The sequence below is a fragment of the Trichosurus vulpecula genome, chromosome 9 (assembly GCF_011100635.1).
Source record: "Trichosurus vulpecula isolate mTriVul1 chromosome 9, mTriVul1.pri, whole genome shotgun sequence".
Classification (NCBI taxonomy): domain Eukaryota; kingdom Metazoa; phylum Chordata; class Mammalia; order Diprotodontia; family Phalangeridae; genus Trichosurus; species Trichosurus vulpecula.
In genome coordinates, this window is record NC_050581.1 from 65763112 (window position 1) to 65783675 (window position 20564).

A 20564-nucleotide genomic window follows, 5' to 3' on the forward strand; every position below is an offset into this window, starting at 1 on the left:
CCTCGTTAACCAGGAGGACATCTTGATCATTAGTGAAGCTCACTGATTCAGAGAACATAAACCCAGCTTTTAAACTGAGGGGTTTTTTTTTTGCCTCTCACATTCCTGACTTTAAAAATCACCAGTGGGTATCTGTTATATTTTTAGCTATCTTTGCTTTTCGTCTTAATGATGGCAAGGGTTGTTCCCAACTCCATATTGTTCAGACACCATTCACTGTCATTTTATAGGTCTGGGTTTGCAAGGTGAATACTCTGAATGCCTTTTTTATTTTCTATACCAAAAGGAAGAGACTAAGGAATCTCTGTCACGCTAACATTCTAAGTGGAACTCTGGGGCTAATTAACTGTATAACCTTCTCTACTCACTATCTCTCCTAATCAGTCCTTTTCTTTCTCTCATGGCTAACCTGTCCTTCCATCTGACTTTGTTGCATCTTTGTCACCAGACCCATTTCGTCCATCAGTACTATACTACATCCCACTCTGCTGCTTCCTTTCCCCTATATTCTCCTTCCTATTCTTTCAGCCTCCCTCTCCATCATTCCATATCTTCTCCTGTTCAGCCCTTCCACTGTATATTTTGGAAGTTCCATTTCCACTTTTAACAAACATCCCTTCATTCTGAACCTCTTTTTTCTACGCTCAGTTCCTTTCTTTGTGATAGCTGAAGCTTGGTTTCCTCTGAGGACCCGGTGCCTCCAGTTACCTTCTCTAATGTTTGCCTTTCCTTACCTTGCTTGCCCATCTCACAAGGCCTGGAGATGGAGCCAACATATTCCTTGATCCTCTCTGACACTACAGCACTCTTACTTTGCCATCATCATTTGTAGTCTTTCCTTTGAAATTAACATCGACTATTACACTCTCTTTTAATCCTTATTCTTGTCGTCAATCAAACTCCTGATCATTTCCACCTCTTATTTTATAAATATGGTGCTTGGCTTAGAGGCTTCTTTATCATTGCCTTCCTCAATATTATGTCAACATCATTTTCCTCCTTATCTAGTCTGGATCCTACTGTCAGTCATTTCAATAACGCTCTCTCCTTAGCCCCTGAATCCCTTGTCCCATAGACTTTCTGCTGAGTTTTTAATTCTGCGACTGTGGTAATGGCTACTATTTTATTCCCCCACTCCAAACTTCAAATTGCAGAACATTTCTAGGGGAATCATGAAGTCACTTTGACTGGATCTATTACAAATTCAGCTGTTGAACCTGCTTACCCTGCATCCTTCCCACTCCCATAAAGATATTTCTGGTTCAACACCATGGATCTGTACTCAGTCAAACTCATAGCTTACAAGCCACCACCAATGAGTGTGCTTTTACTAGGCTAGAAGATATTATTTCAAAGCAAAAAGATTTCTCTCCCCTTGTACAGATAGGGTACAATTTAAGTAGGTCCCACACCACCAATGGGGAAGGTACACAAAGAGAAGACATGCTTGACCAGGAAACATTACTAGAGGTTATATAGGTGGCCAGATAATATGTGTGATGGGGCACTCATGTCAGTAAGCAGGATGCTTTGGATAAGAATTACTTGCCTTTTCCAACATTTGGCCTATCCTTTCCACCTGTGCCTCAACTACTTCAGCTGCCCCATCTTGGCACAACCTATACGAGAAGAGGAAAGGATAAATGAATATACTATCTGAAGATTGTTTTGTGCCACTAAACAGTAACAGGCAGGATGGATCCAGACTATCAAAAATGGCTAGTCTGGGATGGCTTTGTCTCTTCCCCCAACTTAAACCTTGGTTAAAACCAAATCTGCCAGTTAGTTCATGATATAGCATGCATGTATAATGTAGATCAGGGAGGAAATGGAAAGGGAAAGAATTCAAGTGAGAATTTGGAATGCTATCTAGATGTCACTGTAGATTCTGTAGTTATTCTGTTAGTAAAAACAAAACAAGACTAATGAGATATATTCAGTCCAAAGTGTATAGTTCTCTGAAAATGAATTCAATTAATATTTTACACATAAGAAATCACTGACAAATGATATTTTATATTTCTACATTATAGCGCTTAATTGCCCCCTAATTGACTTGTACATGTTAATTTTGCCTTTCTTTCTGCATCATAAACTTTACATAGGTATGGATGTTTGTTTTAGGATTATGGGAGCATAGATTTAGAGCTGAAATGGAGCTTACAGATCATCTAGTCCAATGTTTTCTTCTTACAGATGAGGAAACTGAGTCCCAGACACACCAAGTGATGATATCTAACATATTCAGGAAGGAGATATCACAAATAATCAATCTTCTAGATAACCAAGTATCAAAACCTTTTAAGAAATCACCACTTTTTATAGAAATCTTTCACAAATGTACTTCTCTGTCACCTTGGATAGGGTACATGGAATATAATTTTCCCTTTCCTTCAATTTATCTCCTCGAGATTGTCATAATGAATTTCAGTTATTGTTGTCTGACAAGGCAGTCATTCCACACGCTACTAGGGTGTGTCTGGATCTTTTGCCCTGTAGTGGAATGGATGACTGCTGCGATTCATGAACCCTTTCTTCCTTCTCACAGCCAGGCTGGCAGCTACCATGACTTGCTCCTATAAGGGTATGTGCAAGTTTTCCCCTCACTCCTTTCCCTTCTGCTCTTCCTGATCTGCTAGTCTGGAAAACCAAATGAGGAGAATAGGATTGGGGTCTAAAAACAAAGGTAACAGATTCTGAGTGAGGACCCATTCTCCAGGTATAAGATTTGAGGCTTAGTGCACAGACCTTTCTTCCCTAATTTCCCCTCAATACAATGCATTCCACTTGAGGGGAGGAATTATTTCTCATTTTTACATTTATATTTACATTTCCTTTCAAGTATTCAGACCGTATTGCTTATTGAATTGCACTGGATTGAATTCCTGCTTCTCAGCTCTGTTTTGGACGATGGAGGTTGCCTCTTGGCACTATCTAATAAATGACTCTTCCCTTACTGTACCTCTTTGTATGTGCCAAGAATAGTGCTAGCTAGACACTTAATAGATGCTCAGTGAATACTGGTCAGTCAATTGCTTAACACACCTATTATCCCTGGGAATCTTAATGTTTTTTCTTTAGCTGGAAAAGAAATGAAAGAAGCAATTTAACATAGGCCACACATGTATCATTATGCAACACACTTCCACAATAGTCATGTTGTGAAAGACTAACTATATTTCCTTCCATCCTATCCTGTCTGCCTTTATTCAATTTTCTCCCTTGAAAAAGTGTTTGCTTTTGACTATTTCCAACCCCAATCTGCTCTCCCTTCTATTATCCCCCCTTTCTTATCCCCTTCCCTCTACTTTCCTGTGGGATAAGGTACCCAGTTGAGTGTGTATGTTATTCCCTCCTCAAGTCAAATCTGATGAGAGCAAAATTCATTCATTCCCCCTCACCTGCCATTTCTTCCCTTCCAACAGAACTGCTTTTTCTTGCCACTTTTATGTGAGATAATTTATCCCATTCTATCTCTCCCTTTCTCCCTCTCTCAATATATTCCTCTCTCACCCCTTAATTTTATTTTATTCTATTTTTTTAGATATCATCCCTTCATCTTCAACTCACCCTGTGCCTGCGCTCGCTCGCTCTCTCTCTCTTTCTCTTTATACATACGTGTGTGTGTGTGTGTATATATATATATATATATTCCCTTCAACAACCCTAATACAGAGAAAGGTCTCATGAATTACACACATCATCTTTCCATGTAGGAATGTAAACAGTTCAACTTTTCTAAATCCCTTATGATTTCTCTTTCCTGTTTACCTTTTCATGCTTCTCTTGATTCTTATATTTGAAAGTCAAATTTTCTATTCAGCTCTGGTCTTTTCATTGAGAGAGCTTGAAAGTCCTCTATTTTATTGAAAATCCATATTTTGCCTTGGAGCATGATACTCAGTTTTGCTGGGTAGGTGATTCTTGGTTTTAATCCTAGCTCCTTTGACCTCTGGAATATCATATTCCAGGCCCTTCGATCCCTTAATGTAGAAGCTGCTAGATCTTGTGTTATCCTGATTGTGCTTCCACAATACTTGAATTGTTTCTTTCTGGCTGCTTGCAGTATTTTCTCCTTGACCTGGGAACTCTGGAATTTGGCGACAATATTCCTAGATTTCTTTTTGGGATCTATTTGAGGAGGCGATCGATGGATTCTTTCAATTTCTATTTTGCCTTGTGGCTCTAGAATACCAGGGCAGTTCTCCTTGATAATTTCTTGAAAGATGATATCTAGGCTCTTTTTTTGATCATGGCTTTCAGGTAGTCCAATAATTTTTAAATTATCTTTCCTGGATCTATTCTCCAGGTCAGTGGTTTTTCCAATGAGATATTTCACATTGTGTTCCATTTTTTCATTCTTTTGGTTCTGTTTTATAATATCTTGGTTTCTCATGAAGTCACTAGCTTCCATTTGCTCCAGTCTAATTTTTAAGGTGGTATTTTCTTCAGTGGTCTTTTGGACCTCCTTTTCCATTTGGCTAATTCTGCCTTTCAAGGCATTCTTCTCCCCACTGGCTCTTTTGACATTTGGGTTAGTGTATTTTTAAGGTGTTATTTTCTTCAGTATTTTTTTTGGATCTCCTTTAGCAAGTCGTTGACTTGCTTTTCATGGTTTTCTTGCATCACTCTCATTTCTCTTCCCAATTTTTCCTCTACTTCTCTTACTTGCTTTTCAAATCCTTTTTGAGCTCTTCCATGGCCTGAGACCAATTCATATTTTTCTTGGAGGTTTTTGATGTAGGCTCTTTGACTTCATTGACTTCTTCTGGCTGTATGTTTTGATCTTCTTTGTCACCAAAAAAAAAATTCTATTGTCTGAGTCTGAGTCCACTCCCAGCACTGTGTGATAGACTCTTCCCAGAGACCATCCAGGCTGTCTTGGATAGAGACCTGCTTCCCTCAGCTATTTCCTGGGTTCCACAGTTCTAGAATTTGTTTAGAACCATTTTTTACAGGTGTTTGGAAGGGTTTGGGAGAGAGCTTAAGTGAGTCTGTGCTTTCCACCCCCCTGATTGTTATTATTAAAGTGAAGTGGGTAGGTGGGTAGAGAGACTCTGTGTGCTTACAAGACATGATGATATTTTTCCTGGAAATGAATTAATATGTTCTCTTTCCTACTTCTTCTTCTTCTTATTATTTATTTTTTAATTTTAAAGCAAAGACTGTTGTGGTCAACTGTTTGTTCTGTAGATTTATCAAGCTGAGGATTTCCAGAATAGAAATATTTTGCAGTCTTTTCCAGCAACCAAATTGAATTCACAAAGAATTTATTGAACCTCTTCTGTGCTCAGTACTTATGATAAGCTCAGTATGGAAGTGTCAACAGCTGTGCAAGAAACAAAAGAAGCAGAAGATATGGCCCCTGCCTTGCGGTGGTTACCATGAACTCAAGGAAATGAAATATATTGTGTGCATAAATACATGTGTACGTCTAGGCAGCTACAGTGCTCAGATATGTGATAACACATAAGACAGTCATCAAGCATCATTTAATTTTGGAGAGTGAAAATAAAAGCTCATTACAGAAGATACTTCCTCTTTCGGGCTTTATCATAAAGGGTGTTCCATTTAATGTTATATTGGACATTGCAAATGAAACGTTCTATTCAGTTCAAAACGCTAAATAAATACTGTGTTCAAGGCCCCATGATAGGCAATGGAGGTGCAAAAACAAACATGAGAAACACCCCCCTGCCCACAAGGAGCTTAAAAGAGACGTCAAAATATATACGTACATTCATACACTTGTATACGTAGGTACACACATATACATACACATGTATACTTACACACGTATATCTATATCTGTTATAAAAGTAATAATGCAGTTTTAAGCTATTAAAGCATATATGTGTGTATATGTATTTGCATATATGCACATTTCTGCGTGTATATATATTTTGCAGTCTTTTACGACAACCAAATTTAATTCACAAATAATTCACTAAACCCCTTCTGTGGAAGGAGAGGAAAACACTTGTGAATCATAGCAGTCAGGCCTTCTAGTACAGGACAAAAGAGCTGGGCATACCTTGATAGCCTCAGCTTACATACAATACGTATATTTACATTATAACACCTATAATTTAGATTCTATATCCACATGGATATATACACACATATATGCATGTATCTACATAGTAATATATGGATTTATAACCATATCTGCTTTTCTGTATCTCATCTCTCTCTCATTTCCGTCTCCCTGTCTTTCTATCTCTCCATCTCCATCATCTCTATTGCTTCCATCACTATATCTACATCTTTGATTTCATTGATTGTGGTGTTGCTGAGTCATTTAGTCATATCCAACTCTCCATGGACCACACTGTGTGTAGAGTCTTCTTGGCAAAGATACTGGAGTGGTTTGCCATTTGCTTCTCCAGTGGATAAGGCAAAATGGGTTAAGTGACTTGCCCAGGGTCACAGAGCTAGTAAGTATCTTAGGCCAAATTTTAACTCAGGTCATTGTGACTCCAGGCCCAGCATTCTATCCACTGAGCCACCCAGCTTCCTCTTTCATTAGTGTAGGGAGCTCCCAATGAGAAACTTTCTTTTCCAGTGTAGATTGGCAGTTTCTCTGTAGCTCACAAACTGGAACTGTTTCTACTGCCCTTCTTTCATTCCTTTTAGTGAATTGCTGAGGGTACCAAGAGGTTAAATGACTCGACCAGATCACACACCTAGTATGTGTCAAGAGTTGTGACTTGAACTAGGACTTATATAATCTGAGGCCAGCTCTCTATTCACCATGCCATGCTGCCCCTCACCCCTAAACAGCATTATTAGATAGTATACAATTTAGTGATGATTTTTTTAGTGGTAAAGAAAAATACTTTGGGAGTTCAGAGAAAGGAAGAGATTGTTGGGCCATAGATTAAGACTTGGAAGAGAATGTTAAGGCCATCTAGTCCCATTCCCCTCATTTTATAGATGAAGACACTTGTGTCTAGAGAGGTTAAGTCATTGTTCAAGGTTATACTTGCAGGTAAGAGGTAGAGACTATAATAAAAGTAATAGTAATAAGAATGATTGTCCTTTATATAGCATCCTAAAGTTTGCAAAGCACTTTGCATGTGTTATCTCATTTGATCCAGAATTTGAACTCAGGTCTTCGGACTGTAAATCCAGCGTTCACCGTGCTGTGTATGGTGTCTCGCTGCCTCTGATAGCAGAATATGAGTTGTCATAGTTGAGGAAGGTTTCATGGAAGAGTTAAGAATTTCATTCATTCACTAGTTAAACATTTACTACACGTGAGGCATAGCTATGTTCGGTGCTAAGTGTAAGATGGCAACCCTTGACTTTCAAGGACATTGTTTGGCTAGGCAGAGAGGAAGGGGAAGACATGCCAGTTGAGAGGAATGGCAGGTCTCTTGGCAAGTCATGGCAGCATTGAGCTATAATTTCAGAAGAGTAGAGCCTGCAACGTGGAGGTTTTTTTAACTTAAGTTTGGTATACGTAAAAACTTTCTTCATGATTGTGTGCAATATTTTATTGATATAAAGTCCAGTGTTGAAAAGGTTAAGATTTTGTAGTGTAAAAACAGATGATATAAAAGTCGATTCATCATTATTATAGCAACGAATTTTCATTTAATTCTATCATGATGCTTAATAGCCTCTGAAAAAGTGAGCAGTATTCCCAGACATGTTTAGAGCAAGTGTTTTTCTCTCTCGGAGGAGGTTGAGATCATTACCAAACCTCCACAGAATTTTGAGCCAGGGGAGCAATTATTAAAAAGTCAGCATTCGGGCTTGGCTCTGGATGGGCTTAAGAAGTGGAAGGTGGGGACAGGCTATGCTAATAGGCCACAAATTCTATTAAGGTCTGTTATTATCTTTGTGATTCACAAAAGGATGATCCCTTCAGTATACATTTTGCTGAAATAGAAATGGGTTATGTAAACTTCCCCAAGCAATTTTGGGATCATTATCATCTAATGTAATCCATGAGAAGATCTTGAAAAGCAGATCACATATATAAATATGTGTTCACGTTTTACCTTTTCTTCTTTCCTTGACCCCTGAATTCCATTGTCTCCTTCCACGCTTTGAGCAGATGTTTCTACCTCCTTTTTAAATTAGGAGGCCATACTGTACGAACTCCTTTAACACCTACAGTGATATGGGAAAGACTTAAGATAAGTAATCATTTTGAAATGTTTTTATTTTGTGACAGCAGTGTTTGGATATGTATAAGTGCTTCTACTGATGTGAGAATGACTCACCTTGACCGGATGAAATTGAGATGAGCTATTTTAGCCAGCTGAAGTTAGTTCTTTGTGTTGGATTCCATGCCATACTCTCTTTGTTGTATTTTTAATTCTATGGTTTTAAAGAATAGATGTGACTTCAATAAGATATGCAAACGTAGTAGTTCTTAAGGAGCACACTTTAGTGACTATTAGAAATATTTCAGCAACTTTTGGTATGGGAAAAACAAATATTTCAAGTATCATTCAGGCCCGCAGTGAAATGGGATCAGTAGTGCTCAGGTACAGAGGCAAGTGTAGTCGAAGTGAAAAACGATATAAACAATTGACAAACTATTGCTATAAAATTCCATAAATAATGCCCCCCAAATGAGCAAAGATCTTCGGAGGCATGTTGCAGCTGGAGAGGTAGTTATTGATTCTTTTATAGTATGATATAGATTTCTTGAATTTGGAAGAACAGCAAGAACACCAGTAAAAAAGAAAAAGGAACACTCCTATTTCTAAGTTTAACTTGGGATTTAGGTATGTTTGCTTGTGTTTATTTTCCTCTCCATAGATTATAGAATTTAGAGCTGAAAGGGAACTTAGGGATCATGTAGTACAACTCCTTCATTTTACAAATGAAGACACTGAAGCCCAAAGCTATGAAATCACTTGCCCAAGTTGGCACAGGGAGCAAATAGAAAAAAGCCAGTATTTGAATTCAGTTTCTACAGTCTCTGAAATCTAGTAATCTCACTCCCACCCTGAGTACTACATATCTTTCAATATACGAACATGAATCCTATTTATTATATTCAATTTCAGATTAATTTACACATTTGTAAATAACATTTGTCAGATGAAATTCTAATAAAAACAAAATTACTAAATAACTAGGTATCAGGAAAGTCAGGTACCTCTGTTTTATATTATGTGGCTAAGAAACTGTCCCATTTCCAAACCCATGATTTTCTCGGATAATTTGTAATGAACAAGGGAGTGTCATATTAGCCACAGTAGTACTATTCCCTGCATTACTGGTTTCACTGCAAGGCCAGGTCAGTTTTATTTTTTAAATTAAAGAATTATCTCCATTTTACAAAAAGAGACCACATCTCTGATGGAGCTGATATATGTTAGAAGCCCCAAAGCACCATGATGATGGATTTGCCAGTAGGCTCAATGAGGGCACTTACTTCATTGGGCTTCTTTTTCAGAGGCTAAGAGCCCTCTAATTAAAACACAGAGAAGAGAATGACCTGAGATTTAAGAGCTTATTTTGCTACATTTTCAATTTCTAGTTCAGAATGAGAGTGCATTAAGATTCCAGGTTGCATTTTTATGGTTACCATAGCAACATCCCTATTTGGTTGGCTTTTGTGCTTCTCTTACATAGGATTATCAGGTTAGTGTCTCTTTAATGTTTTCCATTTATGTTTACTCCTCATGTCTTAAGTAAAATGCCCAATTGATTTTAAATATAAATACATAATAAATATTTGTTATCACACACATATACATATGTACACATACATGTATATATATAGAAATATACACACATATATGTATGTAGAAATACACACACACACACACACATATATATATATATATATATGCCAAAATTAGATTCCTTGTTTATTATGCTAAATTTAGGCAATTCATCAAATTTTCAAGATAAAGTATATATAGATTTTTATGGTCTAGACCTTTTAACATACATATATTTGCCTCTTCATTTGAATAAAACACTTTTAACAATGGTATACACATTTTTTATTGATTAATTAATTGCATTCACCCTGTAATTTTGATTGGAGAACAAAAAGGCGGGGAAGAAACATGGCATAGTGAAGAGAACACTGACTTTGCAGTCAGAGGACCTGGGTTCAAATTCTACTCATGACATTTATTAATTATGGGACTGTAGGCAAGTCTCAACCTCTCAGCGCCCTAGTTTCCTCATTCATAAAATAAAGGGGTTGAACTACATGGTCTCTGAGGTCCCTCCCAGCTCCTGGGATTCCACATACCGTATGATGCTGGCTTATTGGTTTGAAGCAACAGCCACACCCTCTCTTTTCTTGTCACACATTTCTTATATTTTGAGAACAGTTCTTGGTTGAAACTGGAATGCTAAGTTAATGCTTCCTTCCCTATTCTCCTAGCCATTCTTTATGTTTGTGCTACCTTCACATGAAACACTTGTTATGAAAAAAGATTCCGAAGATACTCAGTGAAAACCTATTAATGTATCCTGGAAGCTTTTCTCTTGGCCTTTGTATTATCATTCCTGGTTGAGTTAAAATTAAAGCTAATGAAATAAGAGCAAACATTAATAGAATAATATAGATAAGATAGGACAGCTAAATAACCAAGCTTTCAAGAATGAGAGCCAAATTATCTTCCCATTAAACTCTGTGGGTGATTTCCCACCAAGATATGGAGAGATTTACTTAAAACTCTAATTGAGATCTATTCGTTCAATGTGAAGGGAGTTGTGTCTTTCTGAAGCATGTGATCCTGACCTGAATTGCCTTTCCTGGTGTGGGCCATTGGAGTACATCAAAGGGACTGCAAAAGTCAACCAGATCATCCCTTATGCAAAACATTAATCTTCCATCCATAACATCCCAGACCTAGAAACAAGGGACATCCTGGTCCTCAATGCACTCACAGTTGTAGCCCTGATTGTGATCTCCCTCCTTATTCTATGGCTGATGGAACCTGTTGCCTCTCAAGAGACCTATATTGATTGTTCAGGGCTGCCCAAGAATCCCTTAGAAGACATACCATGTAGTCGTGCCTGTTCAAATTTCCAGTCCACCTTTTACTCTCCATTTCCCACAAAAAGAGAGTGAGTCCTGGGTGAAGTTCGTACTCTTCTTTTATGATGTTTCTGTCATCTTCTCCCTCCTTTACTCAAATCAAAGTCAAATACAAGTCATGTCATCATTTCCCTGATGTCAGGGTCCTCTTCAAAAACGAAGAACAAACACAACAAGTCATGTTCTCCATGTTGCCAGTAGACACCAGGAGGGAATGTAGATGTGTAAATTAGATAGTTGCACTTTACTTTTAGAATTTAATCTGTTATACTCTAATAATCATGAAGTCAGCCTTTGCTAATTATTAATAGGTTCTTCTGCTAGCTTGTGAATATAGTACTATAAATTCTGCTGATTCTTGTCATTTTGTTGGCCTCTTTGGCTTTTTCCTCCCTTCATCTGCTCAGCCAGTGATTCTTGTGTCTTCTTCCCATTTTCTTTTTTCTACCCCAAGGTCAATATAATAATAATAACCATAATGATAGCTCACATTCATATGAATAAAAAGCAGTTTTTAAGCATTTAATATGTGTCAGGCTCTGTGTTAAGTGTAAGAGAAATGAATATAAACAATGAGGCAAAAAAAGCCTCCCTGAAAGAACACGCATTCTAACAGGAGAAGGTAACACATAGGGAAGGCTGTCTAAGGAAGGAAGTTTTGGGTTTGGGGAGGTCATGGGGTTGATGATATTTATCTGCAGAGTAACTGATTGACATGTCTTTCCCAAAGCGTTTGTAATATTGACGTGATTACTCTTTCCAAAGGAGGAGGTGGAAAGTAGGGGAGCTGGGGAGAGAGCATGGTTGACATGCTGGGAAGATCATGGTGAGCCATAGTCTTGGAGTAAGAAAGCTAGTTATTGGCAGAGCCAGGACTAACATAATCCAGGTAGCCTGACTCCCGAATCAGTGTTCTTTCTATACTATTTTGCCAAGTACTTCTTCATATAGGTAAAGCCTTATAATTCTCTAAGGAATTTTCCATCTGGAGTGGACTGACTCTGCTTCTTTTCCACAAAAGATGACTGACATTCTACCAGGGTATTTTTTCACAGGAACATATATGCCTGATTTATATGAAAGAAATCAATAGAAAAAAATTGAATTCACTATTAAGGCATTCATTTTAGAGCCAATTTTCCTGGAGTGCATCTAATTCCATAAAGCAGAAGATACTTCAGTTGACTGACTTAAATTGATTCTCTTATGTGTGTCGTTCAAAATTCCTACTTTTTTAATTTACGTGGCCAGAAGTTTTCCATCCTTCTTTGATTTTCTGTCTTAAACATACATGAAAAACATAATTATAGTTAAAATGATTACTTTCTTTAAGTCTTTATGATAAAGTATAATTTTAGTGCTTTTTATTTTTTTTAGCAAACTTGATTGCCACAGCTCATTCTTGGAATATTAGATTTCTGGAGCAGGCAGTGAGTAACCTTACAATGAATGAAAGAAAAAGCATTTATTAAGTGCTTACTATGTGCTAAGCACTGTATTAAACTCTGAGGATACCAAAACCAGCAAGGCAACTCTTGTCTTTGAGATGCTTACATCTTAATGGGAAAGGACGATACATAAAGGAGAGATGAAAATGGCAAGAGGTACCAGCATGGCATTAGGGTATAGAAATGTCACAGAAGTGGCATGGGACCTGATTCTGAGGCAAATACTCACTGCCCAGAGTACCAGTGTTCAAGCCCTGATGGGAGGGGCAGGAGGAGTACAGCCAGAGTGCAAGGCAGCATGGTTTGTATAATGGCCAGGAAGTAGAAGTGATCATTTAGTCCCTACCTTCATGATACAGATCAGGAAAACTGAGGGCAAGGGAAATTAAAAGATTTGCCTCAGATTACATAATTAGTGTTAGAACTAGGGCCAAAACCTGTCCCTGGCAGGGAAAATGAACAGCACTAGCAGCCAGAGGGATCTGGAAAGGCTTCCTACAAAATGAAGACCAGTGGGCTGCTCATTCAACTCCATATTACAGATATCAATAGGCATCTTTCATCCGCTTGATTATTCCAGTGTGACTCATTAGAACTTTTTCAAATGATTGTGAATCTCGTTTAGGGGGTTCTGCAGAATTCTGAGGCTTGATTAATTCATCACGTAATCCACAGAGTCTCTGGGGGATCTCAAAATCAATAGGGAATCCTATTTGTATTTTATGGAGGATGTCCTCCTTGACTGGTAAGTAAAGCATCTTCCCGATTTGCCTCATAATAACAATCAGAGATCATGAAAGTTATCTCCATCAGAACAAACGTATCACTGCTTTGAATTTTTCAGCAAATCTTATATGATCAAAATATATACTGAAAAATACCTTGTTGGGGGAAAGTCTTTAAGGATTTTTGTTCTTCAAGATCTTTAAAGATCATTTTGTTCCACCAAATCAAATGCTTTTTGATAGTCAACAAACAGTAAACATAGTGGGTTCTTGTATTCTTGCCCTTTCATTCATTTATGTGACTGTAAAGACATATTATCCTCTAGAACAGAGGTGTCAAACTCACTGCCTGCAAAACTCCCAAGTATGAACCGGATTAAAATGTAATCGAGGAATGTCTAACAAAATAACTAAAAATATAATAAAACACAGGTAATGATGATTTCCTGTGTTGTAAGTCAATATGTCACCTGCAGGGATCTGTTTCTATTTAAGTATGACACTGCTGCTTTAGAATATAATTTACAAAAGCCTTCCAGTTCCCTTCTCATGTTTTCATTAAGGATGCATGTGATATGTGCACAGATCATCCCCATAAAGATATTGTAGGGTTGAAAATGGAGGGATATGAGTTGGCAGTTACTGATGCCCTCTTGGTCATTGTTTTTGTGTGGTCACAATGCTGTCTATGATTTTTCCCATTCATTTTGAACTCTCCCTTTTCCAATATCCCTCAGTATACTCTATGTCTGGTGCTTGCCCAGGTACCATCCCACTCCTCCTTGTATCCATTTTCTTTAGTTCCATTCTGTTTCCTAATTCAGCATATCAGGGACTGAAATGTTAGAGCGCGTATGTAGTATTTCCACTGTTATTAATGACAAAGATGAAGAAATTCTTAGAGACCTTTTTTTTGTTTTTCCCCTGTTATTTAACTTCCAACTGCATCTTTAAATGTTCTTGAAATTATCTAGAGAAATTGGGTCTCAGACCAAGTTTTCTTAAAAATTTTGTCCCCTCTCCTCATTGTTTTATGCATCAATATCATCAATTTTCTAGTATACTCTTCCATTTAAAGAAAACACCACATTTCTGTGATTTCCTTGGTGTGGGGAAGTCCCAGCGAGAAAACTCCCTTTATCAATACTGATTGACAGCTGTCTTGTATCTTATATTAGTAAAGGTAAGCAATTTGTCTAGCATCACATGTATATCCAGTACATGTCAGAAGAGGACTTGAACACTTGTCTTCCTGACTTGAAAGCTGGCTCTCTATCCACTATGTCATACAGTCTCTCACCTTCCCTTCCATGAATTTTTGAAAATGAGTTTATATTCTAAACCCAGTGTTCACTTTGGCTGTCTATCTGTGCTTGGCAAGATCAAGAGTTTTCTGGCTGATGAGATTTATACATTTTTTTTCGGCTTCCTTATTGAGGCAGTTGCCTTCATATGATGTGGTATTAGTCAAAGTCACTATTCCTTTACCATTTTTCAGCATCACTAGTTTGTTTGAATAGGACAAGTTGGAACTTTGTAATTGTATCACTTATTTCCTTCTTACTTACATCCTTTCTTCAGATTTGATGACTGCTGTCATATGTGGTCTAAGAAATAAATGGTCTACCATTTATTCACTAATAGGTGAATTGGAATAACTCTTACATTAGTAACTAATTATTTCCTGTGCACTGATATGCTCAGTTGCATTTTTGTGCAATTTTTAGTGACCACTATGCCTAGCATCTCCCAGCTTTCTTCTCAAAGACAGTGGATACACACACACACACACACACACACACATGCATATATGTGTATATACACACATGTATATGTATGTGTATGTATGTACGTGTGTATATACATATGTACACATATGTATGTATATGCGCACACATGTAGATACATAGACATAGCTACCTATCTACCAGTAGCTATATTTACACATCTATCTCTATATCCTTATCTTTCCATATATATGCATTTATGTATTTGCATGTATATATGTATATGCACATATGTATATGTGGCAAATATATTTTTACATTTGCCATCCTTCCTGAGGCTGACTTTTGCATTGAAGTCACCAGATATTCAAGTTGGTATTGATTTCATTGAGGGGGGGGGCAGGTCATCTACAATTTTTTTGGTAAAATCTCTACTTTCTTATCCTTTGCAATAGCTCTTTGCACATAAGCCACAGTTATCTTCATGGTATACAGTTTGCTTATGTGTATCTTAAGCACTGAAGTATAGGACAATGAGGTGTCCCATGAAGTAATGATTTTGTTGCCTTTTGATGCATGATGAAACTGACTCAGATTCAAACTTTATTTTTTACTTTCCTATTAGCTATCCTTCCATTTAGCTTCATTCCCCTTATATCTCCTGGTTTCATTTGTACTGAGAATGTCAATATTTGTATGATTCATTTCCTCCATTAGTATGTCAACTTTATCATTAAATAAGGACCTCACATTTTAGAGCACTAGTAGCTGAATAATTGTTATTTCATTGTCCCCAAATTGTGATTCTTAGCATACTTCCTCAGCCTTTGCCACCACTCTACCACCATTAGTGAATGCATGAAAAACCGTGTATTTACTATGTGACAGCACTTAATACCTTGGGAAGAAATTTTTAAAATGTGATGAAAAGCAAGGTCCCTCAAGAACCTTACATTCTAATTGGGGAAGTCAACACATATAGGGTGGTAATGGTATCCTGGGAAGGGGGTCTTTTTCTAAAAAATCATAGGGATGGTTAACTGATCAATAGAACGGTCAGTTGACATAACCCAAGTGTTGAAAACCATGTTCAGAGCAAGAGGTGAGAAACAATGGGGAATAATGCAGAAGAGGAGCACATGGCAGCAAGACAAATGATAAATGGTCTGTATGGATATCTAGACAGGCTATAAAATACAGTCTGGTCTGGACATGGGCTGACTAGATATAGTAGGGTAGTCAAAGTTGTACTCATTTATTCACCAGTCAAGACAACTCAACCTCAGGGCAAGAGTTCCAAGGCAGAATAAATTAACTTCCCCAGGGAACTAACAGCATTGATTTGGTAAGTCTTCTACATAGGATGCTGGTTCATCAACAGTGCCTGGACAGATGGCAAGAAGGCCTTTGTGGATGGCTGGAGAGGATGCAGCCGGGGAATGCAGAGGGGAAGGGAATGTGTAGTACTGAGGTCATTTTGTATTTTTGCATTTTTTTTACTTTGTTTCATGACTTGCCATCGTTAAAATAAAAAAAAAAATTGTTCCACAGTGTTCAGTCTGATAGCAATGAGTCTCTCCATACTTAATTGGATGTGGTCCTCAGATAGCACCCACACACTGTCCCAGGAAACATAATGGAAGCCTTTTTTTTAGCATGATAGGACCTGGGAGAACTTTTTCTCCCTGGCACACAGCCTTCAAGCACTCTTGGTCAGATCTTGTTCCCATAGGATAAATAAGGAAACTTGGCTCCCCCTTTCAGTAGAAATGTGGGAAACTGGGAAACTTTAAATGCCACCAGTACTTTAAGGCATGGTAATTTTGGGTTGGTTTTGTTAAACTGTTTTTCTGTATTATAAAGGAGGAATTGTGGGGATATATCATTTGGTAATAACTTGATGTAAGTTGACAAGACATCAATAATATTTAAAAAAGAAACTCCAGTCGCTTCTGTGCCACAGTGAAATATCCTAGTAGGACGTTTGTGTAGGTACCTAATAAATGCTGAGGGGAAAAATATTTTAGTTCTATTAAGTTTAGAAAAAAACATTTACTGGCACGTTTTTATTAATCCTAATGAAATCACAGGTCCATTTCCTATTCCTAAATAATGGAAGTATATTTATTGGTAAGTTTTTATACTCAAATTCAAACAGCTGTTTCTATGAATAGGTAGTTATGAGCAAACATTCTGGGCAGTGTAGTCAATTTGAGTTTCATGTTTGCATTTAGAAATATATTTAGCAAGCAAAATAGATTTCATAATTAACGAGTTGTTTCTAAATCTGGAAGAATTTCATGCTTTTAATACAGACCATCTGGAGTACTTTTTTTCTCTCCTTTGCCAAAGTCATGTATTTAAATTGAGGTCAGAAAGATACCCTCTCTAATTCAGCCTTCAGGGTTCAAGACATTCTGGAATTAGGCTTTGAGTTTCAACTTGTCAACTTCACTAAGGTTCATCAGGAACATGAAACACTATACATTTATGAACTTTAAGAAATCCAGCTAGCCATCATTTTGCCTACAGTACAGAAAGCTTCAGAATTAATTCTCCTCTTAGAGATTTCTAGGGAAAAATCCATTATCAAGCATGCTCATTCTCTTACCTCTTTTCACTGCAGCTAACCTTAAAGAATCACAGAATCCCCTAGTTAGAAGGGACCTTAGAGGTCATCTAGTTCAATTCACAACCAAACAGAAACTTCCTCTTCTTCATCCCAATAACTAACCATCTACTACTGCTTGAGGACTTTCAGTGATGGGGAACTCACTACCTTAGAATACAGCTAGTTCAACTTTGGGATAGCTCTAATTATTATGAAGTTTTTAATTTACATCGAAATGAAATATGCTTCTCTGCAACTTTTACTCATTTTTCTATTTTGATCTCCGGGACCAAAGACAACAAATTTAATCTCCCTTTTAAATGAGAGCCTTTCAAATGCACAAAGTTAGTTATAACATCCATCCTAAATCTAAAACCCCCAAGTTTCTCTAGGCTACCACACTGGTAGGGTTTCTAGGCTTCTCGGCATTTATGATTATCCTTTCCTGGATGTGTTCTAGATTCCCCATGTCTTTTCTAAAATGTGCCACCCATAAGTGAGCATGGTACTCTAAATATGGTCTAATCAGGACAAAGCATGCCAAACTACTATCTCCCTCAACTTGTGAGAATCCTTATCCTTCTTTGCAGAGAAAAACTGTACCATTGACCGCTGCCAACCACCTTTTCCTCTTGGATACTTTCTCCTACCTGGGTTTTGGTGCACTTTTCCTTTGGCTGTCCTCACATCTATCTCACCACATCCTCTTGATCTCTTTTGTTGAATCTTCATCCGTGTCATTCCTACCAATGTCTATGGCCTTTTCCTCTTGGTGACCTACCTAATCAGCTGTCACGAGGCTGTTACTTCTGTGCAGATGGTTCACAGATCAGTAAGTCCAGCCCAAGTCTCTCTACTCTGCTTTCATCCTGCATTAACAGTTGCCTAGTGGAAATTTCCACCTTGAGGTTCCCTATGTATCTTAAACTCAACATATCCAAAGTAGAACTCATTATATTTTCCCTTAAATGTGTCCCTCTCCCTTTTTCCCAAATGGCTCTATTTATTACAAGTGTACCACCATTCTTTCAGTCTTCCAGGTTTGTTGCCTCAGTATTTTTCTCATCTTCTCACACTGCCCCCCCCCACATCTTATATCCAATCAGTTGCCATTTCAATGACATCTTATATCTGGCTTCTTTCTACTCATGCAGTCACCATATTAGTTCAGGACCTCATGACCTCTTGCCTTGACTTGGCAATGACCTTCCAATGGGTGTTCCTTTCTTTAGGTCCCTTTTTACTCCAATCTATTCCTCATACAGAGTCTTAAGTGATTTTCCTTAAACAGAAATCTAAATATGTTTCTCCCCTGCTCAATAAACTCTAATGTCCCTCTATTACCACTCATCTAAAATATATATGTATATAAATATATATTTTATATATAAATATTTAATATATTAGAGTTCTTCCCTTTCATTGTATATGGCCCATGATTTCTCATCTCTGTCTTTGCACTGTCCATGCCCCATGCCTACAATGAATTCTCTCCTTACTTCTGTTCCGTAGTATCCCAAACCTTCTTCAAGACACAAGCACTGCTTTTCTGGTTCTCCCAACTGCTAATAACGACTTTATTATGAAGGTATTTAGTCAGCACACTTCTACCTTGTATTTAACTATTTTATGTTTATTCTGCATATAATTATATGTGTACATGTCATTTCCTCCAATAGCACATTAGGTGCTTGAGAACATGAATTATTTCATTTTTTTGTCTTCACGTTTCCAGTGCTAGCACATTGTAGGCACTTAATAAATGCTTGTTTATTGACTGATTTATATCCCATGACACATGAAACAGTATTTGAAGGCTCCATGATCATAGAATCACAGAATCTTTGAGTTGGAAGGAATCTTCGAGGCATTCATTCTAACCCAAACAGGAACAAAAATCCTCTCAACAACATTTTATAAGTGGTCATTTAGCCTTCACATTTAGATCTCCAGTGAGAAGGAGTATTATCGGTAATAATGGTAGTATAGCACTTACTATGTGCCAGGCACTGGGCTAAATACTCTGCCAATATTATCTCATTTAATTCTCACAACAACCCTGGGAGGTAGATGCTATTACTATCTCTGTTTAAAGACGAGGAAACTGAAACAAATGGGCCTAAGTAACTTGCCCAGGGTCATACACCACTAGGAAGTATCTGAGGCTGTATTTGAACCCTGGAAGATGAGTCTTCCTGACTTCAGGTTTGGCACTCTATCCACTGTGCCATTCCCTGGTGCTCTCATTATCCCTATTTAAAGATAAGGAAACTGAGGTAGACCATTGGTTAGGTGACTTCCCCAGGGTTATACAGCTAGGAAGTGTCTGAGGTTGGATTTGAACACAGATCTTCCTGACTCCAGACCCAGAGCTCTGTCCACTGTACCACCTAGATGCCACAAGGAACCCATATCCTCCTAAGTTAGTCCATTCCACTTTTGAACAGCTCTAAGTTTTAGAAAGTCCCCCCTCTTAAATCAAACCTAAGTTTCCCTCTTTTCAACATCCATGCATTGTTCCAAGTTTTTCTCTTTGAGGCCAACCAGACCAGTCCACGTCCACCTTTGTGGCTTCCAATGTCCCAAATACTTGAAGATGGCTATCTTGCCCTCTCTAATCTTCTTTTTAGAATAATCATTCTTAGTTTCTTCATCTGATCCTCCTTTGGCATGAACTCAAGATGCTTTGGCTATCCTACCTACCTTTCTCTGGACAGTCTCCAGATTACCAAGGTCCTTCCTAAATGTGGCTTCTGGAATAGAACATAGCACTTTGGATGTGGTCTGACAAGGTCTGATGGATTACTGCTTGCCTTTCACTTTCCTTGTCCTGGATGCTTTCTCTCTCTCAGTGCAATTTACCGTTTTTTTCTTTTTGGCTGCCATATTTCATCATTGATTTGTATTAAGCTTCTGGTCCACTCAAACACATTGTCTTCTCAAACTGTGTTTGGTCACATTGCTTTCCTGACCTTTGACCTGTGCAATTGACTCTTTTGAACCTCTGTATTAGTCATTAAATTT